Raw genomic sequence first — 19,266 nt, forward strand, 5'->3', positions numbered from 1 at the left:
GTGAGAAGACTGGCTTTGAGTGTAAAAGCCCCACTGGACTAGAATAATCTACCAGCTCATATACAGGCTATTACTTATTTATTTATTTTTTTAAGAACTCTGTTTATTTACATGTCTGTCCCGTCTTGTAACTGTTTTTAAATGTATTATTTGCTAGCTATGTGAGTTTGGTTACATTATTGTGGCTGGATAGTTTAGTTTGCATACTTACAGGTAAATGGGGGTGGGAAAGAAGAAGAAAAGAAGAAAAAGGGAAAAGGAAAAGATAAGGGAAGTAAATGGGAATGTCTGTGTGTTTTGTTACTATTTAGCAACCTGATTTTGTGTTGTCCTTTAATTTTGCTACTGTATTGATTGAGGACCCTCTCAAAAACTAAATGTTTTTCAGGATTTTTATCCTCAGAAAATATCAGTAAAAAAAAACAAATAAATAAAAATGTTGTTATAAAGTCTTTAAATAAATGACACTTCATTAGACTCAACCCTATTCTAGTTCAAAGGTCAGTAATGTGAAGATGACAACACTTGGTGCATCAACCTGGAAGCCCTTCACAATCGTGAAGCAGCTCTCAGCTTCAGCTTCACAAATGTTGGTGACCCCTGCTCTAAGGTTCTGGGTTCCGGTCCTGGAATCCAGTCCGGGTTTTGTGGTGGATTTTCCTGCAGCATCCCAGCCACGCACGCTGTATGAAGTTACTGTTCAAGTAAACACAAACATTTATAGATTAATTTCCTACAATTACTAGATAACAGCTGCCTCTATATAGACGCAGTTGAGTCCTTACGAGCATTTTATAAACACTGAGGAGCTGGGATGTCCTAAAATAACTGATTAAATGAGCTGAAGGGAATGTGCGTTTAAACTGGAAAAAGGAGAGAAATAAGTTTGTTTCTGGGGTGCGCGTGTTCGTTTTGAGGAGAAAAGTGAGGCAACGTGGTGTTTTTTCTTTCTTTCCTTTTTTTTTTTTTTTTAGAAAAACAAAAAGTGAACTTCCTGTTTCGGGGTGGTCCACAGACTGGAGAAAAGGGAGGGAGGGAATGAGGGGGGAGAGAAGGGGTGCGCATTCCCGCATTGGCTGTGCAGCCAAAACTCCGAGGCGCCTTGCGGGACTCCAGAGCCGAACATGGGGTTCGGGTTCGTCACCGCGTGCGTAAAGCGAAGTTTTTAACGAGTTCTAACGAGAAAAAGTTCGGAGACGCGCTTCTGGAGGAGGACACTGCGTCGGTTTGTGTGAGGACTTTTATCCGCCAGTTTCCAAAAAAGTTAAAAGATACAAAAATAAAAACAGAAGAAAGGAAGCGAGAAGACGAGAGGCTTTACTGGGAACTCTCAGCTCTCTGGATCCTCTCAGCTTCTTCCAGGGAATCTGGGGATCCCTTCAGGATTTTCATGCTGAGTTTTCCTTGAACTAGAGGTAGGACAAGCTGCTGTCACACTTTTAATCGATCATTTTCTGAATGAGCTGATTTGGTCTTAAAAAGTTGTAAAACGTTTTTTTGGGGGTGACAATTTAAATATATATAAGAAAACCCATAAATGTGTACACTGGATTAGATGGTGGATGTTTTATTCTATTCTTTTCTTTTTTACTCCTGATTTTAGTCGCATGTCATTTGTTTAACCCTTTAGACATTTTTTCAGCTGCCAAATGTTTCCCATCTTTTCATAAAATGTCCTTGAGATATTTAAAGTTTGCAGTTCGACACAAAATGCTTGTCTTGCTGCATTTCATGGCTTTCAGTCCACGATATATATATATATGTATATATATATATATATATATATATATATATATATATATATATATATATATATATATATATATATATACACTACAGCCACTAAGTGTATATATATATATTCTGATTGCCTTCACATTGTGAGGTTTTCCTTTACAGAGAAAGGTTGCAGGGCAACCAGAGAACAGCTGTTTCTTGTAACCTGAAATACTTTAGGTGCCAATATCTGTTCTACATGGGAGTTCCTGCCTGGACACCCACCACACCGTGACGTTTCAGTGACTGGTTGGTTTTCATTCTGTGGTTTGACTGGAAAAGGCTAAAAAAAAAAAGAATGAAAAAAGTGCATTGGAGTCTGCCATAATCCATCTCTAACCTGAGGTAGATTATGGGTCCTAATCTAATTATCTGTGAGAGAGTTGACTGTAGCTGCTAATGTGGGAAGATTAGTCTGCTGGTCTTCATGTTGGCGGCCTGGCACTGAAGAGCGTCAACATTGGACTCAATAGAAAGGCCAAACCCTTATTTATTCCAATGTGACAGTGAGAAGTGCTACGTACACAAAGTCACAACCTCCTTTAACAGTATTTGCACACACACACACACACACACACACACACACACACACACACACACACACACACACACACACACACACACACACACACACACACACACACACAAAGAAGAAGATTTAGGACTGAGGCTAACATTAACGTTTATGTGTGCTCAGACTGCGTTTTATTAAGTTATACAGTTTTAGTTTTTTATCTGAATCCATCATGTTTGCTTTGCTCGTGGTTTTCTACGAGTAAGAAAAGTGCACTTGTCCTTTGGCTAAGTGTGAAAAGCTCTGCAGGGGAGCTTCCTTGCCCTCTCTGGTCTTTATCAAGTGTGTTGAGCCCAAAGGCCTCTTTAATGGGAATGCCCTTAAACAAATAAAGCATACAGGAAGCAGCTGACCTCTAATTGGTCAGTCTGAGGAGGTTTATCACGGCCATATCAGAGGAGTGACAAGTTTCTGCTTGCCTAAGTACAATCTGAGTTTTGCTTGAGTGAAACGTGAAGCATTTTGTCATCAAGGACATGGAAGCATGTGTTTCAGTGACAAGGATAAAGATCAGACCTCTGAGGGGTTTGAACGTGTGACACAGGTGCAACCAGAGGCAAGACGGCAACAAGTGGTGTGTTTTTGAACAGATTCCATTTTAGTCTGCGCAGCGAGAAACGCGTCACGTGATGCCTCTGCAAGCCACCCCCTCCTCCCACCTTCCAGAGAGAGAGAGAGAGAAGGGAGGTGAGGGGGAGAAAGACCACCCTCACTGGGATCACAGCCCTTCAGTCAGACCTTTTCACACCCTCTGAACCTGAAACAATCAGGGTTTAATAGCAGCTGTCTGTCTGAGCCGGCCCTGGCTCGGACCAGGCTGAGCTCGGGGTGTGCCGCTGGGCCCGGGATGCTCCACATCACCCAGACTCGCTCCTTTTCTTTGTATCTGCTCCTTGTCTTTGCTTCAGCACACACGTAGCGATTGTTTGAGAGGTTTTTGGCGGTTTCGAGGCTCGTTTGGGTTCATCAGGTTGAGTTGTTGTGGTTTTCAAACTGCAACTTCATTTATATTGGGTCCTTTTGTCTTGTCAACAGATTTGCTGTTTTGTTAGGAAAACTTTCATTTTCTTATCAGATGATACAAATAGCCTCAATAAATACGTGCTAAAAATCTGTGACATCTCTTGCAGATTAAACATTTAAATACTCTAAATGGTGTTGGAATGAAGCAAAGGGGGGGGGGGGGGGGTTATTAAGTGGTGGGCCTACACCAGAGGGCAAATGCATTAAACACTTAGGATGCTTCAATTGTATTATCCAAAGGGCACTCATCAGAGAGAGGGGAAATGTTGCAGTCATGGGAAATTTTCTGAAAATCATTGTTCATGGTCACGTTTCCCACCCATTAGAGGCCCGTTAGGAAAAATGCACCAGAGGAGATTTAAATAAACCGTCTCTAGTTAAAAATAAATTACGCTCAGACAAAACACCCACAGCGTTTAACAGTTTTTAGATCATTTTATCCCTGAAACATTCATCTGCAGATCAACTAAAACAACTAAAGAGACAATCAAATCCTGATTGTAACGACGAGCGGCAGTCCTAAACCAATTTTAGAAGCAAATTTGTTTCAATTAGTCGTAATCTTGTTGCGGCCCATAATGTTTCCTCCAGAAAGAAATCTTCTTTGCAAAATTTACCTGTTGACTAGAGGAGGAATGTGCATACGATGCTGCAGCTGGCAATCTACTTCAGCAGATTGCACAAACGATTGCTTGAGGGAACGCTGTAAACGTGCACAAGATGCTGCTAACCGAAAAGTTGGAGCTTCCCAGTCGGCCGTCCATTTAGTTTGAATTTGGGTGGTGGGCTTTCATGCATTTGTGTGTGTGTGTGTGTGTGTGTGTGTGTGTGTGTGTGTGTGTGTGTGTGTTCGCGCGCAAAAGCATGCCTGGCTATCGCCTCATGTGGTTGATATTAGAAATCAAACAAGTGCTAATGGGTTCCATGTGAGATGTGAGGAGCTTTTGTTTGCACAAACAACCTGCAGTAATTCTCCTTTTTGCATTAAATCAGCTCAGTTTGTGGTCGTATCCAAAAACGTTCAAGACAATCTGGTCTAGATATTTTTTGTTAACTTGTAATGTCTTTAATTCGTTTTTTAAAGGTGTGCATCGTGCATGCAGGTTCACTCAGAAAGTATTTTCATTTTCACAAGAATGGGTGCACTCATGTGTGTGTGTGTTTATGTGTGTGTGTGTGTGTGTGTGTGTGTTTAGCTGTGTGTGTGTGTGTGTGTGTGTGTGTGTGTGTGTGTGTGTGTGTGTGTGTGTGTGTGTGTGTTTCAATGTGTGTGTTCCCGACTGCTGATGACTCATGTCTTGTACTGTCGGCGGGCAAAAAAAAAGTGAAGAAGAGGCGGTGTTTATTATTTCACGAGGTTGCCATGGCTACGATGCTTTGGGCTGCTGCCTTCATCGGTGAAGTTGCAACATGAGGCTTTACGTCTGCCTGTGATGTTCGCTCGTTTGGAGGAACGCGTTTGTGTTTCCTTTAGCAGTGAAAGGGATTAAAAACAAGCTTTTCAATTTTTTATTTACCTGTTGTTATAATTTCTGCCTTTTTAAGGAGCTGTCTCACCTGTGATGAAGTCTGCAGAGCAGGATGATGTGGAGGAGAAAGTGCAGAGGCATATTTATGTGGTGTGTGTTGTGATGGGTCTTCTGGACAACAACTCTTATCTGAGATGAGATAACTTCCTAAGAATGTTTGCTTGTCATATATTCTTGAGAGACTTGCATCTAATGTCTACATGTGAGGAAATATTAATCAATTGACATCTGATTTCTAACCGATCATGCCGAATTCGGCACTGTTTCATATGCTCTGTTATTCTGTTACCGATGATACGGAGGCTGTCTCTAATGAGAGAACATCTGCATACTTATTTTTTTAGGTTTCTGTCATTGCAGCACACCATGTAAATTTGAATATCCTGTAGAATGCCTTCTCCGCGTCAGGGATGAGGTCCTGCCTCAAGTGGAGCGCAAGATCACAGGCAGATTGGTGCTGCATCTGCAGTGATGCTGGTGTGGTTCCGGTCTGTCATGGTGAAGAGAGAGCTGAGCCGGAAGGTGAAGCTCTCGATTTACCGTTTGATCTACGCTCCTACCCTCACCTATGGTTACGAGCTTTGAGTAGTGATCGAAAGAACGAGATCACGGATACAAGCTGCGGAAATTTGTTTTCTCTGCAGGGTGTCTGGGCTCTCCCTCGGAGATAGGGTCAGAAACTCAGTCATCCAGGAGAGGCTCGGAGTAGATCTGCTGAGGAGGCTTGGGCATCTGATTAGTACGCCTCCAGGATTCCTCCTTGGTGAGGTTCTCCGAGCACGTCCAACCAGGAGGAGACCTAAAGGAAGAACCAGGACACGCTGGAAGGACTATGTCTCTCGGCAGGCCAGGGATTGCCTTGGGATTCCTCCGGAAAAGTTGGCCCAAGTGGCTGAGGAGAGGGAGGTCTGGGCTTCTCGACTTAGGCTGTTACCCTCGCGACCCGACTCCAGTTAAGCTGAAGAGAATGGATGGATGGATGGATGGATGGATTGCAGGCGTGTTCCCACTACAGCCACTAAGTGTCCATCCAAAATTATCACATCCAAAATTATCACATCCAAAATTATCACATCCAAAATTATCTATCCCTTTCTAAGATGTAGGGATGCAAAACAAAGTTTTAAAGCCGGAGGGTGGCTTTGCCAATGTCTGCAAGTTTTTTTTATCTTAATGGCACGTCTAAGAACTTGTTTTACCCAACCTCCAAGATTTTAAAACATGAGCTTTACTTTGTGTTTCTTCTTCTTCTTTCATTACCTTCCTTATTTTTCCAGATGTTTCCTTTTTCTTTGGATAATTGATCCCCTTCACCTCCACTCATCTGCTCTCTCTCTCTCTCTCTCTCTCTCTCTCTCTCTCTCTCTCTCTCTCTCTCTCTCTCTCTCTCTCTCTCTCTCTCTCTCCCCCTCTCCTACGTCTCTCTGCTGCTCTGCCTTCGTGCAACAACTTTATGTCTTTCATTTCTGGTTTTCAATGATTGTTGTGAGAAGCCTAATTGATGGCACGTTAACCAGATCAGATGCTGTAACAGGAAGTGGGACTTTTTTTGCATTACAGTGACACACGCACACACATATGGCTCTGCAAGCCAAATGCAGGATGAGAAGTCACTGATATGCTGACAGGAATCTGCTGTGGGTCAAAGGTCACTTCATCCACTGTCAAAAAGCCTCACATTTTATGACAACACGTCTGACTTGACGTATGGACCGCAGAACGAAAAACACCTTTTTGGACCTTAGTTATAATTTATGAGCAACACGTGTTGATTGTGTGGCAGAATCAGGACGATAAATCCACTTCAAAGCGAAGCATCTGCTAACCAAACGGAACCAAGTCAAGGCTGCAGCTTACAATTAACGAAAGTGAGGCGGTGTGCTTGTTTACTCGTTTTAATGACTCAAAAGGTGACCGTTTTCCTCTTTGCTAAGGTCATTTTGGCAGAATGCCATAAAATAAATGAAAACTAGCTTGTGTTCTTTGTGTCCAGGATGTTTCTAGAAAATATCTAGTTTCAGGAAGAAAAGAGTCAATTCTCTGTGGTGTAATAATCTTGTTTTAACAAAACTTTGTTGTGGTCTCCTTTTAAGTGCGGATGGAAATGGTTCATTCTTTGCAGGACACACACACAAATATGTGTCCTGTGCATTTGCTAAGTATTTTTGCAAACTTAATTAAGCCTTTCGGAAAATAATATTGTTGGCTCACGCTGAGAAAGAACTTTCCACTTTCATTAACAGTGGAATTTGTTGGAAAGGAAAGAAGGGCAGACGACAGTGCAGAATGAAAGGGTGAAACGTTTCATAGTGGATGTGTAGGAGTTAGAGGGAGAGAGAGAGATGCAGATTGTTTTAAATCCACAGCGAGTCAGCCTCTCAAATTTATGCCCATGGGCTTCTTCTTGGGTGGGCTGCAGGGAGGGCGGTGCACTAGCTGGAGCAGGGGAAAGTTGCAGACTCCAGACAGCTCGCCTTGCTCCAAAGCTTTTCCTGCTGGAACGCATTTACAACTTAACCGTCCTGACTGGCTGACTGACTGCCTGGCCCTGCCCTCGCTGACTGAAATCCAGCCGCTGGCCTTTCTTATTGGGCAGCTGTGGGTGTTCAGTGTTCCTGAAGGCGTCTCCCTAGCTTTAAAGACATCTTTTCATGTTTTGAACGCTGGAGTGTTTTCTGGAAAGTTCAGCAGGACTGAAAGATTTTTGAAACATTTAAGATGGATTTTTTTTCGAGACATTTGTCCTTAAAGGCAACAGAGAAATCTCAGTTAAAGATGCGCTCAGATAGGGGTGTAGTCCTGTCTCCTTTGTTTTTCATGTCGGCAATCATCTGGACTGGGATCTCTCCTGCTGAATGGTTCCCTGATGTCAGGATGAAGGCTGAAGGAAAGCGTTTGTCCTTCTGGTGGCTCATGGTCAGATGTGGCTCACAGTAAAAAATGTCTGTTTGTGTCATTTTGTCTCACTTCAGTGTTGCAAGTCAGCAAACAGATTTACCCGATTACAAACAAATTGAAGTTTACTAATGATGATTTAAAAGCGTGATGTCATCAAGGAGAGGAGGAGGAGCAGATTTAGAATTTTGAACGGCTATAGCTCCCTCCCCTTCTAGGAGCTGAAAGCCACACCTCTTACCACGCTCGCACGCACAAACTACATTTAAGCGCTAACAGACAAGGAATGTTTGTGATATGTTCCTGCTCGAACACACCTGATTCTAACCGTTTGCAGCCTTAATCTGGTTCTGCAGGAGCTGCTAGGCATTCGTTTTAATCAAATCTGCCATACTCAAGTAGAGAAACACCTAAAACCTGCAGGAATCTGGCACTCGTGATGCTAGCACACCCCTGCTAATGCTAAAAAAGGCTAAAACAACAGTCTGATGTAGTGTAAGGTTGAACATTACGTTAATCAACTAGCTCCAGTAAACAAAAGATAAATACATTTTTTGTTCCCATCTCTCTTCTTCCAAAGTTGGTTTTAAGTTTACAGACTGACATTAAGTCAGTGCAGGTCAAGTTAGCGTTCAAGTTAGGTTGGTGTGCTAAGCACCACACACACACACACACACACACACACACACACACATATATATATATATATATATATATATATATATAACCCTAACCCATATAAAATCAAATTTAGGAATTTTTGAAGTTATTTTAAATGTTTTAACTACATAACTTATAAACCATGTTATCTGGAAAGCTGATTCCCATTGCATTATGTACACCTAAGCCTGATTCCTACCAGACCTGTGTAGTTTTAAAAACTCACCCCAACACAACTGGTCTAAGAACATCAAGTAGGCTAAAGGATTTCAAAAAGCAACACATTCAAATTCAAGAGAAAAAGAGCCCAGAACAGCATGTGAAGTATTGCAGGTCCAGATTAAGGTTTCAGATTTCATGACTCAAATGGTAAATGGTCTGTGTTTGTATAGCGCCGCCTTAGGGTTCTACAACACCCCAAGCCACTTCACAACACGATCAGTCATTCACACCCTGGCATGAGCTACGAAGTAGCTACAGCTGCCCTGGAACATACTGACAGAGACGAGGCTTCTGAGCACTGGCACCACCGGTCCCTCAGACCACCACTAATAGCAGGCAAGACTGTCTAAAGCTTGGTTTATGCTTGACACATTTACTTTCCGCTTGGTGATGCGGCTCGCGGATGGAACGCGCTTCACAACTTGCAGCGTTTATGGTTCATGCGCCTTGTCTCTGCGGTGAGTCAATATTCTCCCAAACTGAACGGGGCAGCATGGAGCTCTGCAGCATGCATCCAACACTACACCATAGTAGAAGTAGAAATTACTGTTTACAACATGGCATTCCAGCATTTTTAACAGCGTCCTCGTCTTTTCCGACAGTGCGAGCTATTTTTCTCCAAGAATTATTAACAACATGTTGATCACGGTGATCTCTGAGAGCTGAATCATACAAATATCCGTATTTACGAACCTCTGCCACACTAGTTCTTGCCAGTCCGCCCTGTTTTTCCGCGTCCGACCGTCTGCGTGGTTAGAAAATTTCCTAGATGCGCGGTGCGAAAAGTTTGGGCCGTGCGGAGGCGCGCTGGAGGGGCGTGGTTGTTAAAATGACGCAATTTCGCCATGCGGACCTCGTGGACGCGTCAAGCATAAACCAACCTTAAGTATCTTACTCAAGGACACAACAGCATCGTTCTCTGGTCAGAGCCGGGATCGAACCTGCAACCTTCTGATCACTGGACAACCCACTCTACCTCCTGAGCTACTGCCGTCCCAATTCCCAACTCAAGAATAAAAACGCCAAGGATTATAAAATAAAAATGCACAAATTACTTTTGAAACCAAAGTATTAGGCAAGGCAGCTTTATTTGTATAGCACATTTCATTCACAGAGGCAATTCAATGTGCCATTGAGAATAGCAATAACTTTAAAATCAACGTGACAGCACAATTACAATACACAAATAAATGTAGACCAGGTTAAATACACAAATTAAGTTCAGATTTAAGAATCAGAAAAAAGACTAAGTTAGGGTTAGTAGTTACCATTTCAGCCTGAGCCTCTGGCTGCTCTGGGAGCTAATTCACTCTGAAGGTATTATGGTTATTAGGAAGCTTGTAAACCATTAAAGTTTTATTTGCAAGAGAAAGAAAAGAGGGTCTGGGTGGCTGCATGGGGGCGACCCAGGTCTTGGCACAGGTGGTGACCCCGCTGACAGGCCTGCCGTACAGCTGTTAGTGGCAGACCACTCCTCCATCACATAATTGGGCCCATTAATTACACGAGGAGGGACCTCATTTCCTGGTAACTAATGACAAAAAGAGCTGTTGAAGATGTAGTTCAGGAAGCGTGGTGAAACACAAAGCAAGTGTTGATTTGTTTAGGAGTAGCTCAGGGTTAATACGTGTATTAGTGTTTTTATATTTCATGTGCATAGTAAACTGGAGTCAAATTAGTTAAGTAAAATGGAAGCAACACAGCAGTCAGTTAAACGGTTATACTGGAGTTTGTTGTTTCTTTAGTCTCTGCTTTAGGCCACGCACAAAGCTCCCTGCAGGTCATTGTTTTCTGGAGAAGTCTCAGGAAAATAGCTTACCTGCATGTTATAACTGGATTGATGCAGGTGGGATGTGGCAGATTTAACACCATAACAAAACATGAGCTGAAGTGGAATGCCATTCTGCGCATTTTAAAGGCAAATTTCACTGAAATGTATTGATGTCAAACCCTTGATGTATTATAATTCAGCTTAAAACAAAAAATGTCCCGTTTTTCATTGATTAATAAAAGAGAAAATGCTGAGTTGCATTTTGCATGTTGGCTTGACATATTTTACAATTTCTTTTTTTAAAAAGTACCAGAACATTGATTATTAAAGTAAATTTGTTTTTGTGTTTTACTTTAAGCAGCAGATTAATTAACCTAAACCTGCATCATAAATACATTAAAGTTGTTGTTTTTTTTTAAATAGAAGAGGCATTATTATTCAATCTTCTCATTCCAGTTGTGGAATAATGAAATGGTCCTTACAGGGGATGCTTCTGATCATGCTGTGAACTGACCTGCTGCTGCACTTAGCACAGACAAATGTTCAAACCACAGTACGTTTGTCACAGCTGTTATTTTTTTCAGGTCCATGCTGTCTCTCCTCTTGATGTACCTTTTTTTTTAACTCTTGTCCTCATTTCTGGCATTTTTCTTTTTATATTCCGGGAGGGGGTCCAGCAATGCACCTGCCAGCAGAGGTTTGTTGAGGTGGTGAGACAACAGAAGAGCAACAGGTGACGGAGAAATGCTGTCTTTCAGTGAGCATTGAGAAAGAGCAGGCTGAGGGCAAAGCAGAGTGAAAGGAAGAGGCTAGAAGACGGAGTTTCTTCTTCTGTGGTCTGCAGGGAGGATCGAAGTGCCATGCTGGGCATTTATCCTTGGCTCATGGGACCAGATGTAGCTGAATGCAGAGTAGGTCAACGGGGATCCACGCTCGCTTTTCTTTTCACGCTAAACTTACAAAGCTCTGAGCTCGCGCTGCGATGCAGAATCTTTTACAGGTTTTCTCCAAAAGCTTGCAAAACAAAAACGTTGTAAAAATTTGAGAAAAAAGTCCAAAACTGTCCCAAAAGCAAAAAGTGTTTAAAAGATAAAAAGAGGTCTAGAAAGTTAAAGACGAGAGAACATTCTTGGGTTGAATTTTTACTTTCAGTAAGTTTCATTTAACGGGATAAATCTCGTATCTGTTTCTGTTCTGTTGTTCTGTAACGGTGAATTTGCCGTCCCCTATTAGCTGGCACCTGCACTAAAACTTCTAATCTGCTGACAGACTAACTGATAAATACCGGCTTTGACTTCCCAGCGTGTCTGAGAGCAACACCTCATGAGACTGGGATTTTGTCAAGCCGTAGAGAATGGGCACAATTTGGATTTTCAGAATCCTATTGAGAGACGTTATTTGTCTACTGGAGTCTTCTTGTGCAGCTGTGGAGCAGAAACGAGGCAAGTGCTTGTGCATGTTGTCCTTTCTGTGTGAATATGAATGCTTGTGCGCTTGCCTTTGAGCGTCTAGTAAGCAAAGGCTTCCAGATGTAAATGTTGTGCAAGTATTTGGTGATTTTCTGTTCTGTAACATTTATTTAATTCTTTAAAAGTATAAAACTTTGTCCTCTTATAGACAAATCTATTATCATATAAGAGTGAAAAATGTGATTTGTTTTGATGGAAACTTACTTAAACATTTGGGTTTATTTGATAATTTTGTGTGTTTCAATGCAAAAAACACGAGATTAGGATTAGGGTCTGGCATACCTCAGGTATTCTGACAACTCTTCTGAATAATCTGGTGATATTTCACATAGACATGAATACATAGATGCCCCATTGGGCACTGAAGAGAGTAACAGCATTGCCACCAAATTTGATGGATCCTTCACTCTCCAAACCCAACTGGAGTCAACACAGAGTGGGCAACTACGTCTCTTTTTTATTTATTTATTTATTTATTGATTTATTGATTGATTTATTTTTGCAATCTACAGTTGCAACAACCAGCACAAAGATTAATAACAGGTCACGTGGGATTACTATTGACTTTTCTAGCCTTCCTGTTGGAATTTTATATTTTAGATTATTTTGTTTATTTATTCTTTAATCATCATGCCACGCCATATGTGTGATTTTTGAGAAAAAGCACAAAAAATGTGTTTTATTTTTGTTTTGTTTTTTAGCTGGAAAGCACCTTCCTTAGTATAAATAAATGCACCTGGGCTATATGGAAACCCATCCAAGATGGCAGCACGCACTATGCAGCGCTAGTCCACAAGGCGTCCCAGTATATGATGTCTGTGACATTACACCCCACACTTCCTCCTGGGTCACCTGTTCTCATACAGCAGCTCAATAGGGCTCAGACATGAAGAACGGGCTGTTTGCTCCATCACAGTAAGAATTTATTATCTTTTAAATAATTCTGACACATTTGGGAGGTGTGTTTTGGGTCACCATTCTGTTGCAGACATGGCGCAGCAAAATCAGAACAGTCCGTCAGGCGAACCTGGTTTTAGTTTATTCTCGCTCTGCCTTCATGTGGTAACTTGCTCTTTGCTTCATAAAAATCGTACATTCGTACTGATGTCAAAAGTAAAGTTTTTCTCCTTTTTACTAATGCAGTTTTATTACAATTGCTGGAATATTCGTATGAATTATGTGACACACTTTTTACTTTCAGTCTCACATCTACCGCGCCTCCCTGGCGTTTTTTTTCCCTTCTTTTACATTCCCGCTACATCTGTCACTATTAGCGGGTTTTTTTTTTCCATCCTTTCTACACCCACCATGTCCCAAACATGGTGAAATAAGCTTTGGATCATGTATGTGAAGCGTGTTTACTCTCATGAAGCCGACACACTCTTGCTGCTGCAGTGTCCCCTTCTTTGTCACTGGACGAGTGAATATCTTCATCAGAGCGTGAATCTTCAGAATTAGAGTCAGCCAATATCAGACAAAGAGATTAGGCAACAGCGAACAGACCTGTCAGCGTTGTGAGTTTCTCCTCTCTAATATATAATAATATTCTCCCTCTGTGAGCTCAGCTCGTCTCCTCTGTTCAGTCAGGAGTCTTCTGACGGGAGGCAGTTTTAAACTCTATAAACTTCAAAATGCTCTATAGAAACACCCAAATGTGTTGCTCAGATTGAAGTTACACATCTTCACTATCTTCTGGTGTAAAGTAGTAACTTCATGAGGGATTATAATTGCGGCCTGTTAAACACAATATTGTGACTTTGACACTTAAATGGTTAATTTTACAGTCCCCTTCAGGCCTGTCAGTTATAAGCCTTTACATTTATAATTTATTATTTTTATTAACATTTTTTGTTGTTATTTTATTTAATTATTGACAGTCATTCATTTCGGTTTCCCTTTTGGGCCTAGGATTTTCATGTTGGTGCATCCCTAGTTTTAAGTAGTTGTGAAGTTAATCCAATCAAATATCTGCATATTACAGGCAAACACTGGCACATTATGCCATCTGTTAGAAATATTGTAAAATCTTTTATGTTTAATTAAGAAATTAAGAGATGCACAGGTTTATTTATAGGTAACATTTATTGATGATGTGTGATCAGTTGACTGCCGGCCTGATTTTTATTAAAACAGCTTCTGCTGAAATGTATATTTTGTATGGAATATACTAATCTGATGTCAGACCTTGCTTTTAAAAAGGCGACATTAGGGAGAGTTTCTGTTCTATGTCACATTCATCGGTACTCTGGTTCTGCAAGCGCGACTAACCTGTTAACAGAAAACAAAATAAAACAAGATTTAGTTCTATTTTACCCCCATAGGCATCACAATGTGATGAAAACATAACGTGGTTTGGTTTTCACCGCAACTGTCTTTTAGTCATTTACTCCCTCTCATGTTTACTAGTTTGTCATAGTCATGATGTAAATATATTTAGTTTTAAGTAACAGAAAATCACGTGTGCAGCTTTTTAGCAAATGTGCCATCTGCCTCATCTTGAGTGTCATAGATCGCAATCTGGCTTCCTATTGGATAGAACAGAGCCTAGGGGCTCAGTGCTTTCTCTCTCTCTCTCTCTCTCTCTCTCTCTCTCTCTCTCTCTCTCTCTCTCTCTCTCTCTCTCTCTCTCTCTCCCCCCCCCCCCATCATACATGCTGAAACGTGTCTGCAGAGTGCAGACCGAGTTAATGCGACGGTGATGGGATGTCGTTGTTGGAGCCTGCGTCTGTCTGCCTCTCCTTGTGTAATTGTGAGAGTTTTTAAGATGTTCAGAGATAAGAGTGTTCTCTCTCTTTGTGTGGAGGTGACTGTCTGGGACATGATGGAAATTTCAATTAGCGTTGGAGTTGGTTGAGGAACAGGCTCTTCTCAGGTTGCCTGATCACACTTTGCTTTTGTGACTTGTCTTCTTTTTCCCCTGTGGAAAAATGATTGAAATTGAAAAAGTTTTGGAAAACATTCAACATCTCTAGTTCCAATGGGAAGTAAACAGAGTTTATAGGCACATACATGTTCATAGACAGGAAATGAGTGTTTGCATAAAGAATAGCTTTATTTTCTGAGCTAAAAAGCATTTTTTATTCACCAGTGATTTATGATTTATTCTTCAATCTGTAGTTTATATCTGTAGTTGGCTTGTTTGCCTGCTTAAAATTCTCTTGATTTCATCCTGTTCATCTGCTGTCACATAAAACATAGCAAAACATCAAATATACGCAATACAGATGCTGTTTTTACTTCTAAAAGGGCATAAAATAATAGTATGCCCTTAATAGTGTGGCTTCAATATTTACGCTCAACATTGTTTTCTAATCAAATTAATCTAAAAAAAAAGCAGTCTCATTAACACCTAACACATATTTGAGGTTAATTCTGTATTTTTATAGAAACACAATGTTTCAGTTTCCTACAGTCGAGGTTTTGACGTCTTGCTGTGGTTCCACTTGTTTAGAGACACTCTGTGGTGTGTGTGTGTGTGTGTGTGTGTGTGTGTGTGTGTGTGTGTGTGTGTGTGTGTGTGTGTGTGTGTGTGTGTGTGTGTGTGTGTGTGTGTGTCTTTGATGAACCCTTAAACACACAGTGACATGTTCACCGCATCACTGGTTGGCCATCAGAGTTCACTGGTGGTGTGTTTGAGGTGTGTGGTTTACCATTGTGTCAGTACTCTCTTACAGTCTTTTGTTGCCTCTCTGCACACACACACACATTGTGTTTTCAGCCTCTGACTGATGCAGAATTAGGACAACATCATAAAAAAAACACACCAACAATTTGCCAGGTGTAAAAACAACTATTATTGGGGTGGGGGTATGGGGGTTCAGATGCACCTGTTTCAGGACTTACAAGTCAGCTGGAGAAGTAGCTTCAGGCAGCAAAATTTAGTCTTATTTACTGATATTTGGACATCTCACCTCTTATTGGCTAACAGCAACTCGACTCTACCACTGACTCTGTTTGCTCTGAAACATTGATGTTTTATCTCCAACAATAACAAAAACCTGGAGAGGTTTTGCTGTGTGGTGGAGTTGCTAATGCTAACGTCAGCTTCTACTAGCTATGACAATCTCTGCTGTTTTCTGGATGCTAAACCAACAACAACCTTCCCCATCGTGAGTCATTATGGATGAGTCCATGAATGTTAAGTGTCAGTTTGACTTAGATCTGTCAGGCTTTTCAACCCTTAGAGTTTCACCGTCTATTTTCCATCAGAAGCTAATGCAGGAAATTGGTGTAGGAGACTTTTTCTTGTTAAATGAGTTGTAACCATCGGCATTAGGTTGTAACCCAGAACACGTCACATAAAGCATGTTTCTTGATAATGTAGCATTAAGAATATACATTATACATCAGCTGAATGACACTTTTAATTTTTTCCACAAAATTATTTTACTTACCATTTTGAAGATTCATGAGCAATAGTAGTAGCTCTCTGAAAGACCCCTGTTTGAAGAGTTTGTTTTGACTGGATTGATGAGCTAACAGCTAGATCTGACAGTGCCAAAGCTAAAGTTGCTACCTCCTTAAAACAAAAATACTCACAAAAATGTCACAGATAGACAGACATGTATGCAGCTGTAGATTTTGCCTCAAATTGCTTAGATTCCTATTTAGTCGTTTGCTGTAGAGCTAGCCATCTGTGGGACTTCTGACTTCTGCTCAGAGCTAATTTATGATTCTTCAAACAGAGATCCTTTAAATAGCCATTTGCAGCAGGTGAAATTCTAATTATTTACATACTACAAACTTTCTTTTTAATATTCTGTTTTGCCATTGTAGAGAAAAAAGTTTTTCCTAAAATTCATTTTTTTTATGAGAACCAGAATAAAATAAAGTTGACCACCCTCTCCCAACCCCTTCTCTCCTCTCGTCTCCTAGTCTCTCCTCAAACAGACTGAAGAGCAAACGTTTTTAACTTGGAGTGTTGGGACCAGAGCTCTCCTGCTAACTGACCCGGGCCTCTGAAGAGCTGCACATCACAGGCACCCACATTGGCTTTTGTGTGCAGGAGGGTCTTTACATAACCCACATAACCAAGCACATTGTCTAGCAACCATCTGACTGCTGAAGTACCTTGTAAATGGAGGAGGGGGCCTGCTTGAGTGGAAACCAGTAGCCCAGTTGAGAGACAAGAGGAGCAAAGCTAGGTCATGACTAACGGCTAGTTTGCCAACTCGATAAAGCCACTCGGCAACAGATGCAATGAGCTCTTATGTTGCTAGATTAGTCTGAGGAAATCAAGGTCAAAGACAGTTTGGTTGACAATAAAAACATATATATCCCAATTTTAAAGTCCTCACAATTCTTATTGATATTCAAGACAAGCAGTCTTGCAAGCGCAATCTTTTAGTTAATCGTATTACTCAGAAAAGCCCGGCAATGTTCTACCTGGTCACAGCTAATGTTTTTCCTAATTACTCAGTTTTCTTTTTACAAAAGTGAAACGTGTCTATTTTTATCATTGTGAAGACTTAGTCACATCCAAACTTAAGATAAATTGTTATCAAACTTCTAGTCCAAAACCTAAGTCCTACCAATCAGCAGTCATCATTTAAATGGTGACACAACAGGCGCTCGCTGGTATCTCTGGTTGAAACACAAAGACTCATTATCAGCTACACGCTTCACCTTAGATCAGATGATAATCACCCATTTGTTGCCGACACTCGATGCCAGTGTCATTATTAACAGCTTCCTGCCAGGACAGAGGAAGCTTTGACCGTTGCTCCTGAGATGTAGCTATTGTCCTACAATACACAATGACAAGGTATCTTGATGGCCCCTGTGAGTCCCTGGACGGCCCCCAGTTACACCAGTAAGAGCCACACACTATTGTGTGGAGTCACAGTGCTCGGCCGGAGAACTGAGTTGGGGGGGGGGGGGGGGGGGGGCTAGATGGATGAGGGTTGCGAGGTTGCTTTGAGAAGATGTGTGAAATGGGAGTTGGGGTATTAAGGGTTTTGGCTCAGTTGGGGGTCTTTTGTGTGGAAGCCTGAGCCTCATACTGGCATCTATGATCTCCTCCATTGACACAGAAGCTGTGCTTTGCACCCTGTGTGTTATTGTCAGCCTCGTTCTTTCTCTCTCTCGCCTGCATGGGCTTACCTCCCCAACTAGTTTGTTTTTGCTCTGCGTCATGACCGAGGAATCTGAAGAGTCTTTTTCTCTTCTGTTCAAGTCCACTGGATTCATACCAGCGATTGCACCGGTGACAGGTCATTGTGGTGTCGATGGCTGCTGAGTGCATTTTATTTGCATCTCATTCGATGCCCTGTTTGATTCAATGTTTTGCATAGCTGCTTAGGAGGAATTAATCAGTGTTTTACACTGGGTACCAAAAAATGCCTAATTTCAAATTAAATGTGTGAATATTTGAGACAAAATGAAACTGCCCCATTTTTTGTTAATATTAAAAGAGGGTACTCTTAATCTCTGACCGTGTGTGTGTATGTTGTTATATTTGACTTTGAATATATATAAATAAATCTGTCAGTCAAAATGACTACACCAAGGTCTAGCGTGACCTCTGATTGTTGGTGTTGTTTCTGTACCTGCTTGTATTGACTTATATTGATATTAACTTGTTTAGTTGAGGCCCATCCAAAATTACTATGGTCCATCCAAAAATGTTAACCTTTTGTGTGTGGGCTATATGCAGCCATCGAAAGAGCCTCATCTTGTGAGCCATAGGTTCCTGAACCCTATATCATTAAATAAGAATCAATAGCTTTCAATGTTGTTTTATTTTCCTGGAAAATATAGGGCAGGGATAGATGTCTGTGCAATTATTTGTGCTTTGCAAATTCAAAAGTTTCATCAGATTTATTTAAGATTCACTTTCCTAAACTTTACACTAAATGGTAGCTAATTAAGTCCATGATGCACCTCCTAGACAAGTGGTTTCCAAACCTCTCTACTTCAGGCCCATAAAGCAGTTGTCAGGATTATCACTTGTGCAATACCCAGATGTACATTTGTATGCCTGTGTCCTTTATGCTATTTGTTTTTCGAAGGCTTACTGCCTTTGTGATTTATTTGTACAAGTGAATTTCCCCACTTTGGGAAAATTCTATTCTGTTCTATTCTATTCTATTTGACCCCAGATATCTCTAATTTGACAATGCTAACATTACCATTCATGACTATTTGGTTGAGTTTTTGTAACAAATATGCTAGAAATATAGCTTCAGCAATTGTTTTCAAATTTATTTTGATTTCCGGAAATCATCTCAAGACCTGTGTAGTTGTTGGTGACCCACAGTGGATTCCCGACCCCAACATTGGGAACCACTGGTCAAGGCAATGAATATACTATTGCCAAGCAGCATTAAAGATCATGTCTTTCCCCCA

The 19,266-nt window shown here is 41.1% G+C and overlaps 1 protein-coding gene across 1 annotated transcript in view; it reads left to right on the forward strand.

The window, feature by feature from the left end:
• Positions 1-1,273: 1,273 nt before the first annotated feature.
• gli1 (GLI family zinc finger 1) overlaps positions 1,274-19,266 on the forward strand; it is a 54,845-nt gene continuing 36,852 nt past the window's right edge. The window contains exon 1 of the mRNA XM_015959150.3: positions 1,274-1,415. The gene's annotated coding sequence lies outside the window, so the exon portion shown is untranslated. The remainder of the gene's footprint in view (positions 1,416-19,266) is intronic.

The sequence above is a fragment of the Nothobranchius furzeri genome, chromosome 3 (genome assembly GCF_043380555.1).
Source record: "Nothobranchius furzeri strain GRZ-AD chromosome 3, NfurGRZ-RIMD1, whole genome shotgun sequence".
NCBI lineage: Eukaryota > Metazoa > Chordata > Actinopteri > Cyprinodontiformes > Nothobranchiidae > Nothobranchius > Nothobranchius furzeri.